General features: G+C 38.3%; 1 pseudogene; it reads right to left on the bottom strand.

Annotated features, from left to right (window-relative positions):
- Positions 1-2,026: 2,026 nt before the first annotated feature.
- On the bottom strand, positions 2,027-11,715 carry LOC110421923 (uncharacterized; annotated as a pseudogene).
- Between the last annotated feature and the right edge of the window lie 601 nt (positions 11,716-12,316).

The following is a 12,316-nucleotide window of genomic DNA, read 5'->3' as shown; positions in this document are numbered from 1 at the left end:
TTAAAAAAAATGAAGATTCTAACCATTTCCTTATGAACTTAATATTTAATGAGATTTCAAATGAGAGTATAAGTTCGGACCACAAAAAGCAAGTGATTTTCATATGGTGACAGATAAAGACATAAATTAACCAAAGTTAAGGGTCTGGTAAAAAGAAGCATAAAGAGGTAAGACTTTTTGGCAGCATATAGTGTAAGACACTCTAATTTACTAAAAAATAAAAGGGAGAAACGAGAAAGAATGGTATCCCATGTGAATTAACAGTGAAAGCTATAGTATTTTATATCTTTTTAAACTTCATGGGTGAACTCGATTGGCAGTGAGCTCACTTCTTTGAAACAATATACATATATAGGGTGGTCCATGACCATGCCATCTTTGGTCATAGTAAACATACAAATTTAGACTTTACTAATGCATGGTAAAGCACACATTTTTAGAATATTGAGCATTCACGTTGGTCCCAAGTAGTATTTATATTTAAGAACCCCTCTCTCTCTCTCTCTCTCTCTCTCTCTCTCTACATATATATATATATATATATATATATATTAAGACCTTACTCTCTATGGTATTTGTGACTAAGATTGGAAATATAAAAACAAAATTGCTTTCTAATGCATAGTCAAATTAAGACCAATGCTTTTTCTTTTTTATTTTCAATGCCAATAAATATAGTAACGCATCTTTAGCATGCATGCAAATGTTAATTAGTTCTTAAGTTGTGATTCATTAATTATGCTAATTAGTTATATACTTACCGTCTAGCAAATATATAACTTTATTTTTGAACATGCAATATTGGAATTCATATAAAAATTTTTCTAAGAATACGATCCATGCATGTACTAAGTTCATAGAGAACTTGGTGGAAACTGGTGAAACAGCGAACGGAAGGTCTTATTTTGCATTTTCAAGTTCCATTCTGAGTATAACAACATTAATGAAAAGCACCCAAGACATGGTGATGCAGACAAAAAGGGAGAAATATATCAGACGTTCTATTAATGGAGGTTGCTAGTGAGCATTCAAAGGGCAATGAGAACTTACATGAGTGAAACCAAGAATAAGGGAAAGGAAAAAGAGAGAAAAATAAAAAGTTGTATGATGCGAAGCATTGGAGGAGGCAAAGATTCTTGTATAAAGAGGGTGTCGTCCTATACTAATCATTATATTTCTTTTCCTTTTAACCAAACCAAAATGAGTGGAGTGAAGCATACCATACGCACAGAGAGAGAGAGAGAGAAAAGATTAGTCGCTTAGTTTGGTGAGCAGTCAGCATTAACAAGTATTGCCGACAGGAAATTCTGTCTCTCCACTAAATGAGTCATCAGGAGACCCAAGAGTGGTAAAAAAGAAAAGAAAAGAAAAGAACAACACAAATTCACTCCACTTTTCTACTCTCGTCACGATTTCACCCCTACAGAAAGTTGAATCACCACTTGATATGTATATATATTTTTTAACCTTTTTAACTGTTGGCTGGAGGTGGGTGGGTGCATCTAATTCCATCGAGGCATTGAGCCAAAAGGGAGAGCTCAAAGTTCAAAGTGCTTTTAAAGGGTTTTTTTCTTTTTTAAATATATATATATATATATGATGGAAGGGAAAAGATCAGAAAGGCGATAGTTTCCTGAAATTTCTAGGCCTGGTTTTACCATTAAGGGTTGCAACATACCACAGTGATAGCTTGCTATGATTGGCAGAAAGTGCAATGGTGGATGGCCAGCCATTGTCAAATGACTCCTTATCTGCTTCTCTTTGGATATAACTAGCTACTACTCTGCAATCCATTGCTCTTTTCCTTTTTCGCTTGCTTTTCCTCTTTTTTACTCAAACTGCATGTGTGAATATTTCCCTCCTAGCTTTTCTTTTCTTTTCTTTTCTTTTTTTGTTTTCTAGAACAACGATTTAGAGTTCTATGAATAAATCTTGAATGCTTTGAGTTATCCTATACATGAATAGTCATTATAGAATGGATATATATCAGTAAAAACAAAAGTACTAGTTGTAATTGTAAGAGGTATAGAAGATGGTATATATTAGTCAATTTCTCATTTTACAGTCGTGAAAAATAAATCTGTATCATAGTATAATATTCTGGAACATAAATATGGGAAATACAAATAAATATTGGATAAACAATCAAATAGGAGCAAGAGGAATGAATCATTGGAGTTTAAGGTAGATGAATGTGGGGAAATGCATCAAGAAAAACTTGGAGCAGCTGTTAAGTTGCAGTAGTGTTTTAAAATTGCCGAGGCATCAGGAACCAATGAATCAGTTTGAAATCGTTGTAGGATCACTCTCAAGCATCTTGTGTGCCGCTTCATGCCGACAATCTTCCTTTGCTTTGGGTCCTCTTAAGACCTTTCTCGCAATCATGGGGGGGCATCAGCCAATGACTCTGCATGAACATCATGAGCTTTGGAATGTTTAAAAGATAAGTTACCCCCAAAGATGATTTGATGGGAAAAACCTGATCTCTCTCCTAGACAGCCAAAGCTTGGAAAAAGACTTCCACTTCTTTCATGGTGGGGCTCCACTCCCCCAAAGACACAAAAAACAGGAGAGATAGATGAGATGGAAACAGTTACAAGTGCTCCTCCAGCTAGAAAAGCCCTGGTCTCAGGTCCTTCTGAGGTTGCTGACCCACGTACTGAAATACGGCTAGCCATCCACCCAACCGGCTCAAGGATCCTCTTGCAAAAAGACACATATCTGCCAAAAACTTGGCGTCCTTGGATCCTCCAGGCAAATTCCTCTTTAATCATGGTCCAACAATACTAACGCCCAACCATCTTACGGTGGTCTCTCCAGTCCGACAATATCTTTGTCACATGCTTCTGCCAACAAAAAAAGGACATTTAGCATAATTATCATAAAGCTCATTGCTCAATTCAAAGTTCAACTTACAATAATTGACTCTTTATCGACATACAACTCCAAGTTCTTGAACATATGTTTCAACAGTCCAATGTTCACCAAGAAAGGTAACTTAAATAAACACAACTAAGAAATGAGCCTATCCAAGCATTTCTGATAAAAATGTACTTTAACCTACTAGTTTCAGAGAAGTATAGATTGTACTTGAGATGTGATTTAGGTTCTCAAACTGTCAGAGCGCTTGATTGCATCACAAGTCACAAAAACTAAACACAGTGGATGCACAAAAGGCAGAAATCTTGCCGAGTTTTGGTATCTCCCAAGGTACAGATACAACATGGTCCAGGCAATTACCTGTTTGGGCTGTGAGAAGGAACCTAAACTTGGAACTTCATTCCAACTTCAGTTTGCGGACAGACCCTCTAGATGGGCATACGAAGGACCACCAAGCAGCCAAATGCAAGTACCAAAGACCAGAAATAGTGAAAGGTTTTTCAGCAAAACCTCCCCAATCATTTTACCATACATCAAAGAGCAAATACGTCCAAATTGGACATGTGTGAAATTGCACAAAGAAAGAGGGTTGATCACGCTTGTTTACAAAGGAATTGAGATGATTATGCAAAGAATCCACAATTCCACACTTCAAATAATATTGAAAGCAAGGGACCAGCTGTACATTATATCAATTCCAAATGTTCAGTTGGACTAAATAAAGAAACTATGTAACAAGCTTTTTCAGACAGAAAGGTAATTGTCTTTAGAAGATTAATTACTTCATCAAGAACAATAAAATGGAGAACTGGACTACAAGAGAAATTGCTTTCATGGATTCTTAAGAACACAAATGAGGGCTCATAAGTCTTAAAGCAAGATTGTGAACAGAATAGGGAAAATTCAGTAAATAATGTCATATATACACATGCATTACTGTCCTAAACCTATATCATCAGTTCCTTTAACAAAAAAAAGCACGTGGAAGGTAGAGTACAAGCCAATATCAGAATGTAAGTTTCAAAATTTACTCAAGATAACGCACACACATAGTGCTTAAGTGCTTCCAGGTCAAAAGGATATGACTTGTTTGTAAACCTCTAAAAAATATAGAGTCAAGATATGCTCATAAACCAAAAGAGAAATCATAAATCTTTCCCCTTTATAGATATTATTTTTTAATCAAAAATGCTAGAGGAAAAAAAATTTACAATGTTCTTCCTGTTCTGTAACTTCTATTCATGCAGCATCTCTATCTTTACAAACAAGAAGACTCTTTCTGCCAATCCAAAAGCCCCAAAATCATGGTAGGGTAAAAGATGGGAAAATGCTCAAACTGTGAGGCTGAGCAGTGGTAGGAATACAATATTCAATCCCAATCAATGCCCTTTTCCTCCACCTGACTGTCCCAAAATCTTCTAAAGGGTAAGTAAACTAGTACAAAATGGGAAAAAAAGTAGTAAAACGAATTCAAAAAATCCTACAATTTTCAAATATCTAAGGAAATGGGGAAAAAAGATAAGAAAAGAAAAAACATTACACTGAGGATGTTTCAACAAGAACCTCATTTAGCACATCATCCTCACCGTTTGCCAATGCGAAAAGCTCAGCATCCTTCTCTTCATCGCTGGAAAAATCCCGCCTCTCTAGCTTGGAATGTGCTGCAACAAATATCAACTTTTGAGCCCTGTCCATGCCTACCCTTGAATGCCGTGCATCGATGTGCACCTACCATCTCAACAACGACCAACTGCATTTGAATCCACATGAAGTTGCATGAAGGAAAATAAGCCTAACTGCAACTTTTCCTAGGGACTTGAACTCAGTAAGATGAGTTTCCCAAATAAGCCTACTGCTCTGGGGATTAGCAATTTTCATCTTCCCAGTGACTGGATCTCTCTCCTTCATCTGCACAGCTTGTGCATATACCGGATCAAGCCCTTCTGTTCTCCATTTCATAAGCTCCATAAGAGCAATATGAGCCTCCTCTCTAGATACAAGCCTGGTTATAAGCTTGTCAACATCCTTTTCTTGCTCAAGTGTCAAGCATTTGAATGGGGGAAGGTACTTCCCACTAGTGTCTCTAATCAAATAAAGTGGATCAAGTATATATGCAGCAGCCCAAGCGCGGTGGTAATTCTTCTTGAACCGCCTTTCAATCACTTTCTCCACTTGACCTTCTGCAATGTATGAATATTAGAAACACCAATCTTCACCTTGTTCTAAGATCATCCCAAAGTGGCAGGCATTTCCCAACAGTGGTCTTTTGTCTCTATCTCTTGAGCCATTTCTTTGATCAATTTAACCAATGAATGCACTGCCTCTAAATCATTCCAAAACCCCATATCTCGAATCATCTCTGCAATATCCCTGGCAACTGGATCCTCCATGGATACCATCTTATACGTTTCGTCAAGCAAAAGCAACTGAAGTGCCCGAGCTGAGTTCAATATATCTTCATCATTGTATATACAGGTCCAAAATTCAACCTTCATGGTCGCGCAACGGCACTCTCAATAAATCGGCCTCTCCACACTCCTGCAACTGATACTTTTGGAGCTAATCCGATTTGACTCGCATTATTTATGAAATTTGCAAGCTTCAAGGCGTTCTCTGTCACTGTCTTGAACAAAGGAAGCTCCTTGCTAAAGTCCTTAATCAAACTATTCAAACCCTGAAATTGACAAGAAAGATTAACCATCCAATGATGCTGATTCTCCAAATTCCTCAATGCTTTAGCCTTAAACTTATCAGCAACAATCCCTGCACATTGAAATGACGGCGAGATCAAAATCAGGCGTACCGGCTCGCGCAACACAACGGGCTGGCCTCGCATATAAAGAACACCCTAGACGAAGACGAGAATAGTCGAGGGCCGAAAGTCGGAAGGAGACAGGAAAGAGAAATAGTGGAAGAGCGGAGAGAAAACGAAAAAAAGACAGAGGAGAACAGTTTCTAGCCGAAACGAATTAAAGGAACGGGAGGAAATGCCTATCATCGACAATAAGACGAGAAGGACGAGAAACCACGAGCCTACGCTGCAGCGTTGGAGATGCTAGACGTGACACTTTTCTTGCCTGATCATCACAGTTCGCCGCCCCAATACTCTCTTCCACATATACCCCTGTCAACCACACAGAGCTGTAACTACCTTCTCCCTCTGCATGTCAGATGTATACGTGAGAGCGAGAACACAGAAAGTAGGCATAAGGAAATCATTGGGCTCCTCTACACGCTATTTCTAAGCTACCCATTAGGGAAATTCACCTCTGCTCTTTTCACTCGTTACTCTCACTCTAAGATCTCTAGCTCAGGTATAACGCAGTGCGTCTCTCCCGCTCTCTGATTCGCTACTTCGAGTCTTCATCATACTCATCTGCAAAAATTACGTAACATACTTATAAATTCCTGTCGTGCCCGTTTTCACGCGAGCCGGAGTCTTTCACTCCCCTCACCCTCTAGAATACCTTACACAATTCCATCTTATCTCTGCTTCGATGAGACTCTCGCCCTATTCTCGGCACCGCGATGATGTGTGCTTAACTCTGCGATAGCGTGAGCTATCGGCGGCGGGTGGGCGAAGCCGGCCAATGGGTCGCTCAACGGGCCTTACCATGCAGGCGGGTCCACGCAGCCCCGCGGCCCCGCCGCGTATGCCATCTCCTAGACACAACCCTAGTTGAAGCGTGTCCGGATCCACTACCGTGTCGCCCTGGACAAGAGATTAACAACTCCCTCGCATGACAATATAGAAGGCGATCGTTATATGTTCCACGTTCTATATGGCCAGGTACCCAGCAAGTTCCCTCCTTGAAACTCGGCGGCAACCGACTATTATAGAAAAAGCTCTAAACTTGTGATGTTCAAGACTCGAAAACGAAACACCGACCCACAAGCACTCATAAATACCGATCACTAAAAAAAATCAACTGCACACTCAATGGAGACTTTGCATTACAAGTTGCCCAGGGGTGAAGTTTAGGACTTCTTTAGCCTCTTACACTGATGGTCCAACATAGCCCAAGCACTGGAGCGCCATTGCGCTCGAGATCGCTTCGTTTTTGGCCTCTCCGCTGGCACTGGAGTTTGAGGATGGTAGCGCGAGTTTCGCAAGCCTTGTGTTTAACTCCATATTGCCAAAGTTGCAGCAAAAAATTGTACAAAAGTGGACTCCCTCATCAGCTGAATAATTGCCTTGGAGTGCCAAATCGAGTGAAAATATTCTTCTTGATGAAATTCATCACCACCTTTTGATCATTATGAGGACGCTGAGCCCGCCCGACTATGTACCCGAACTCATGATCCCAAAAGACGTAGACAGCCTAAATCCTCTTTCCTCCCAGACAAAACAAATGCTGCTGATGTTGTGGCACCAAACTTCCACCACTCGCCGTCACAACCGCCCCTGGCGACGGCGAGTAAGACTAACTCTCCGCAAAACCTTGAAGGATCAACATAGCCAACGGAGTAACCTGATAAAGCAAACCCGAGCCTGGACCAAACCCGAACCCGAACCAACAAGGACACCGCCAGTCGCAGTTACACTAACCGAAGAAGAGCTTCGTTTCCTATTACTTTGAGTTGCGGTTGCTGTTGCCACCGTTGTTGGAGATGGAGAAACAGAAGAAATGGGCTTGGCAAGAGAGTTAAAGTTGGGACAAGTTCCCCTCTTTAGATGTTCTGAAGCTGTTCTTGAAGGATTAGAAGCCGAGAAAACGGCGTCGCACAAAGAGCACCGGAGCTTTACAGCTTTGGGGAGTCCGGTATCAGTGTTATGAACGAGCATGGGCTCGAGATGGGCCCAATACCAAGCTCCTTTACCTTTTATTGCCTTGGTTCGAACCATGACTAACCCTCGTACCTTTTGTGGACGGCCTTGGCTGTTAACTCGTCGGCTGAGACTGAGTCCACTGGAGTCGTTGTTGTATTAGTCGTGGCAGCATTGCGGGGGGACTTCAAAAAAAAAAAGGAAAATTTGGCAACTCTTTTTGGAGTTTCAGTGAAAGACTCTGCTTATTGTCTTCGTTGTTGTTGATGTCGTTGTTGTTCTTGTCATCTTTTTTCTTCTCCTTGTTCCCGTGGATTATGTGGACGAAGACGTTCTATGGGTTCTTGCATTTAGCCGGGAAAATCCGCCGGCGCTGGCCGGATCTTGATTTCCCGGCGACTTTCCATGCAGAGTTTTTTTCCCACTTTTTTCTTTGGTTTTTGTTATTGGGTCTTCGGTGTTTTTTTCTAGCAGGAGAAATTTCAAGCGAAGAAAGAGAGAGGAGAGAGAAAAGTAAAATGGGTAGGGTAAGAGAGAAATAAGGGGGACAGGAGAGAGAGGAGGGGTACTGCGCCCGAACGCGCAAACACGCGCCGTCGAGGCGAGCGTGGGGGAGAATGAAGGGGGGAGCATGTTGATGGGAACTGGTGCAATGAGGTAACACCAGAGTCCCACGTACGAAAACATTTACTACCTGACACTGGTTGTCACGAGCAGGTGATTGGAGAGTACACGACACGCGCCTCAAAAGGTTCTAGTTTTGGTATCGTTGTCATGTTTCTGCCTTTAATATTTCTTCTCTTTTTAATTTTTTTCCCCAACCATTTTCTCCTTCGTTTCTCTTTTGTGTTGTTGGGGTCTCGTTTGTCTTGTCTGTTTCCTTCCCTTCCTTTTCTTTTTCTTTAGATTTGGAATTTCAGGATTTTTTTTTTTTAAAAACAAACTCATCTTCTAATTGTTTATTGGTTATTTATGGGTGGGATTTATTTTTCTTTTTTGGCAGACAGAGCAGAGTTGAGTTAAATGGAGTTTCCTTTTGTGACCTGTTGTTCATGTGGTTTTTATCTGAATGTGGACATAAAAAGGGCAACCTAGGAATTTAATGAATCCCCCTCCCTCAACCAGTTCTTCTTGGCCAGTGTTGACCAGAGACATCCAAAAGAAATTGCCTTGAAAAAGTTCACCAAACGGCATATGCAATCAAGCCCATTCTTTTACTAAATTTTAAGTAGAGGAGATACAACTAATAGTTTTTATTCTGATTTGATTTGATTTGATTTTGATTAATTTATCAAATTGGCAGCTACTTAAGACATTGACAAAGATCAAAATAAATTCAGCCATTAAAATTAGCTCTTAATCACAACAATAATCTTCGCCTTCTTCCCAACTAATTGTGTCAAGCTAATCATGGCCAACACATTAATTAATATCATGGACACATCATTTCCTTAGATTGTGATCTAGAGAAAAAAAAATGGTCATTAACCCAAGCAGCTGGCCTTAAAATAAGTATTAGTAACAGCAATGTGATCCATGTACAATATATTTTATGTCCACCCAATTGGCCTATTTGTATTTAAGAACAATTTTTTTAAAAAAAAACTTGCTCTCAAGGGTTGTGGAAAACAAGGGTTTTCCAAATTTAGTTATTACTCTTATATTATCGATCCTTTACATCATAAAAATGAAGATAGAAAATGATTTTTTTTAATTAAAATAGTTCATGATAATATTATATAATCTCAAGAAATTAAAAACGCCCGAAGCTTCTTTAAAATTTTATTCTACTTGATGTAAAATAATCTAGAATTACATCTCTATCTATATAAGAAGAAGAAGAAGAAAATAACATATCTCTTTTGAGTTAGATATTGCAAGTTCAAACTTTCTTTCCAAACATGGAAAAGATTTATTTTGTTTTTCTGTTTATTTTGTCCATTAGTGGGGGGGGGGGGGGGAGAGATTTAAGCTTGTTATTTCTCTTCTAGAACCAAGGTAATTACTAATTAAATCTGGATTATTGGAAGAGCAAGAGTTGATTAAATTGTTAAGAGAAGTTTAGTTGGGATCCTTAAATGGAGCACAAGGTTTTATATCATAGTACTATAAATGAAAGAAATGGTCAGTTTTTAATGCCTTAGTTGTCAATGTCCGTTGAGTCTATTACCATATGTCACCCAACTGTCATCCACCTTATTGTAGGACTGTAGGGTTTTGAACCCATAGACAAGGAAGGTAATCCATATACGCTTGAGCCAACAATTTTGAAATCTACCCCAATTCCCAAAGGAAAACGAAAGGATAGATCATTGATTAAAGATGTACCACCACAAGTTAATAAAAGTTCAATCTTGGCTTGAAGAATAATGACCCCCTCTTTTTTTTTTTTTTTACGAACCAATTCTAAGGATGCAAATGAAAAATTATTAAAGTGACTTTCTACCTAGAAATTCTAGTGCATGCTTCAAAGAGTAAAAAAACTCACAAAACCAATCCATTTTGTTTCCAGTAGTGGGTCTCTCTTTACAAGGACTAGAAAGGGAGGGGTGATTAGAGATTTCACAATTTTAGAAAATGGGGTGTTGGAATTTTTCTAAGTACTGGGTTTTTGAGTTAGATATTGAGGAAAAAGAAGCTCTCAAAGTGTAGGAAATTTGGATGAGATTCCACAAAGGAAAATTCCGGCAAAGCTTGTCGTTGTCAAAACTTTTTTTTAACGCCTACTATATGAGAATTGAAAGCCTCTTTGGAGGTCTTTGTCCCTTGTTCTCTATCTTTCCAACAGCAAAGGAATCAGGTTTATATTTTTAATCATTTTTGCTTCTCTCTGGAATCATCAAACCAACGTATATTTGGGGTGGTTTGAATTGACTTACTGGAGAAACCCCTCCTTAGCAGTTAGCAGATTTGGTGAAAGTCACATGTTCTCTATCAACTTTGCTTGTAATTCGTTAATGAACTGCCTAATGCAATAATCGACATAGACCCTTCCCTTTCTAAATTATTGGAAACACATTTATTCTTTCCCAAAATTTTAAGTTTAATCTGATAAAAAAAAAGGATCCAATTTTATTACTATCTTTAGCATATCGAATGTATCAATGGCTATATACATAGAAGTAATGATGGCCAGACAGGCCTTTAGCTTTTATAAGTATAATTCGAATTGTACAAGAGGATAAAAGCTTATGATGATGATCACTTACAACATATAAGGGATGCATACAAACAAGAAATTAAATCCCAAATTATAAAGTAAAACTACTGTGGACTGTGGAGTAGGCCATGAAAACCACTAGCAGCCTCTCCTCCTTTATTGTATAAAAAGTCAAAGGAAAACCAACACATTGTCGATCGACCCCTCTACATAAAATGATAACAATACCCGTCAACTCAAACCTAATAGTGAGCCTTTTTTCATTTATACTGATGTTCCCATTACCAAACCCACTACACTTATCGTCAAGATTCCAACACATTTGCAGCACAAATTATTAGGGTTGCCATAACTCTTTTAAAAAAACCATGATAATTGTGTCATTTTTCTTATCATCAATTTAAACTTTGAACTGTTAAGAACTGAGTAGTCATACCCTTTTCAGTTTAGCCTTCTGGAGTTCAAAGAACAAGCTAATCTTGAATTCAAAAATCTCAATACTGTCACTTAACAAAGTGAGGGTTGAAGTATATTATTGATCATCTCTAAATGTACTTTCTTTTCTTGTTTTCCTTCTACATGTAATTTGGTCACCAGCAAATTTATCTGTGAGCTGCAGCTAGCCTGCTGTCAAAGATGGGAGAGGAGGTAGTTCGTATGAATGCTAAGTGCTAACCACAAAAATATGATTGACAAACATGGAGGAGTAATGGGTATGATTGCTCCTTTATTCTGGAAAATTAAATTGCTTGATATGGGCAAAAGGCAGAGGCATTCTCTTCTACTGATTCTTTCTACTCATTTGCATCGTATCAGGTGCAACATAGGCTGCTGGTACCATCTTCATTCCAATTCTCTCAAATGTGTAGTACAAGCGAAATTCAACTGAGTAGGCTACTACGGTCATAACTTTACATGATAAAGAATTTCATGTGTATTATTCAAAAAATATCAAATATAATTATAATGATTTTGTTATACATTTTATTTTTTATCAAATTTTTACAAAATCGATTTCATTGTCTTTTTACCTTCATACTTCTCTCGCTTACATTGAATTTACAATCTTAAACTTACTTAAAAAAAGAATCTAATTAAAAAAATTACCTTTGATCTTATTTGTTTTCTAAATTATATCTTATCACCCATCTAAAAAAAATGGAAGCCAAAGACATCTTTGGACATGACTGTCCTTTTAAGGTGCATTGTTTTGCTGCTATTTATTTCCCAACACAGATACCTTTCCTAGATTCCAAGCTTTCGTCGTACATGTTCTACAACCCTTTTCTTCCTGTTGGACTTTCTTTTTTACATCTTATCCATAAAAGGCACACCAAAATTACCCTTTTATTTTTCTTAACAGAAAGGATAAAATTATTTGTTTTGCTGTATTCTCATATTGTATTGAATTTGAAATGCCGAGGGATTATGAGAGACATTATGCATAAAGTAAGATTTTTTAAAAAGGAAGTTAAAACCATATAAGTGAGAATTGAAAATTTATTTAT

Source organism: Theobroma umbraticum, unplaced genomic scaffold, assembly GCF_002168275.2.
Source record: "Theobroma umbraticum cultivar Fairchild unplaced genomic scaffold, ASM216827v3 scaffold_30.0, whole genome shotgun sequence".
Lineage (NCBI taxonomy): Eukaryota > Viridiplantae > Streptophyta > Magnoliopsida > Malvales > Malvaceae > Theobroma > Theobroma umbraticum.
This window is presented reverse-complemented; position numbering and strand designations above follow the sequence as displayed.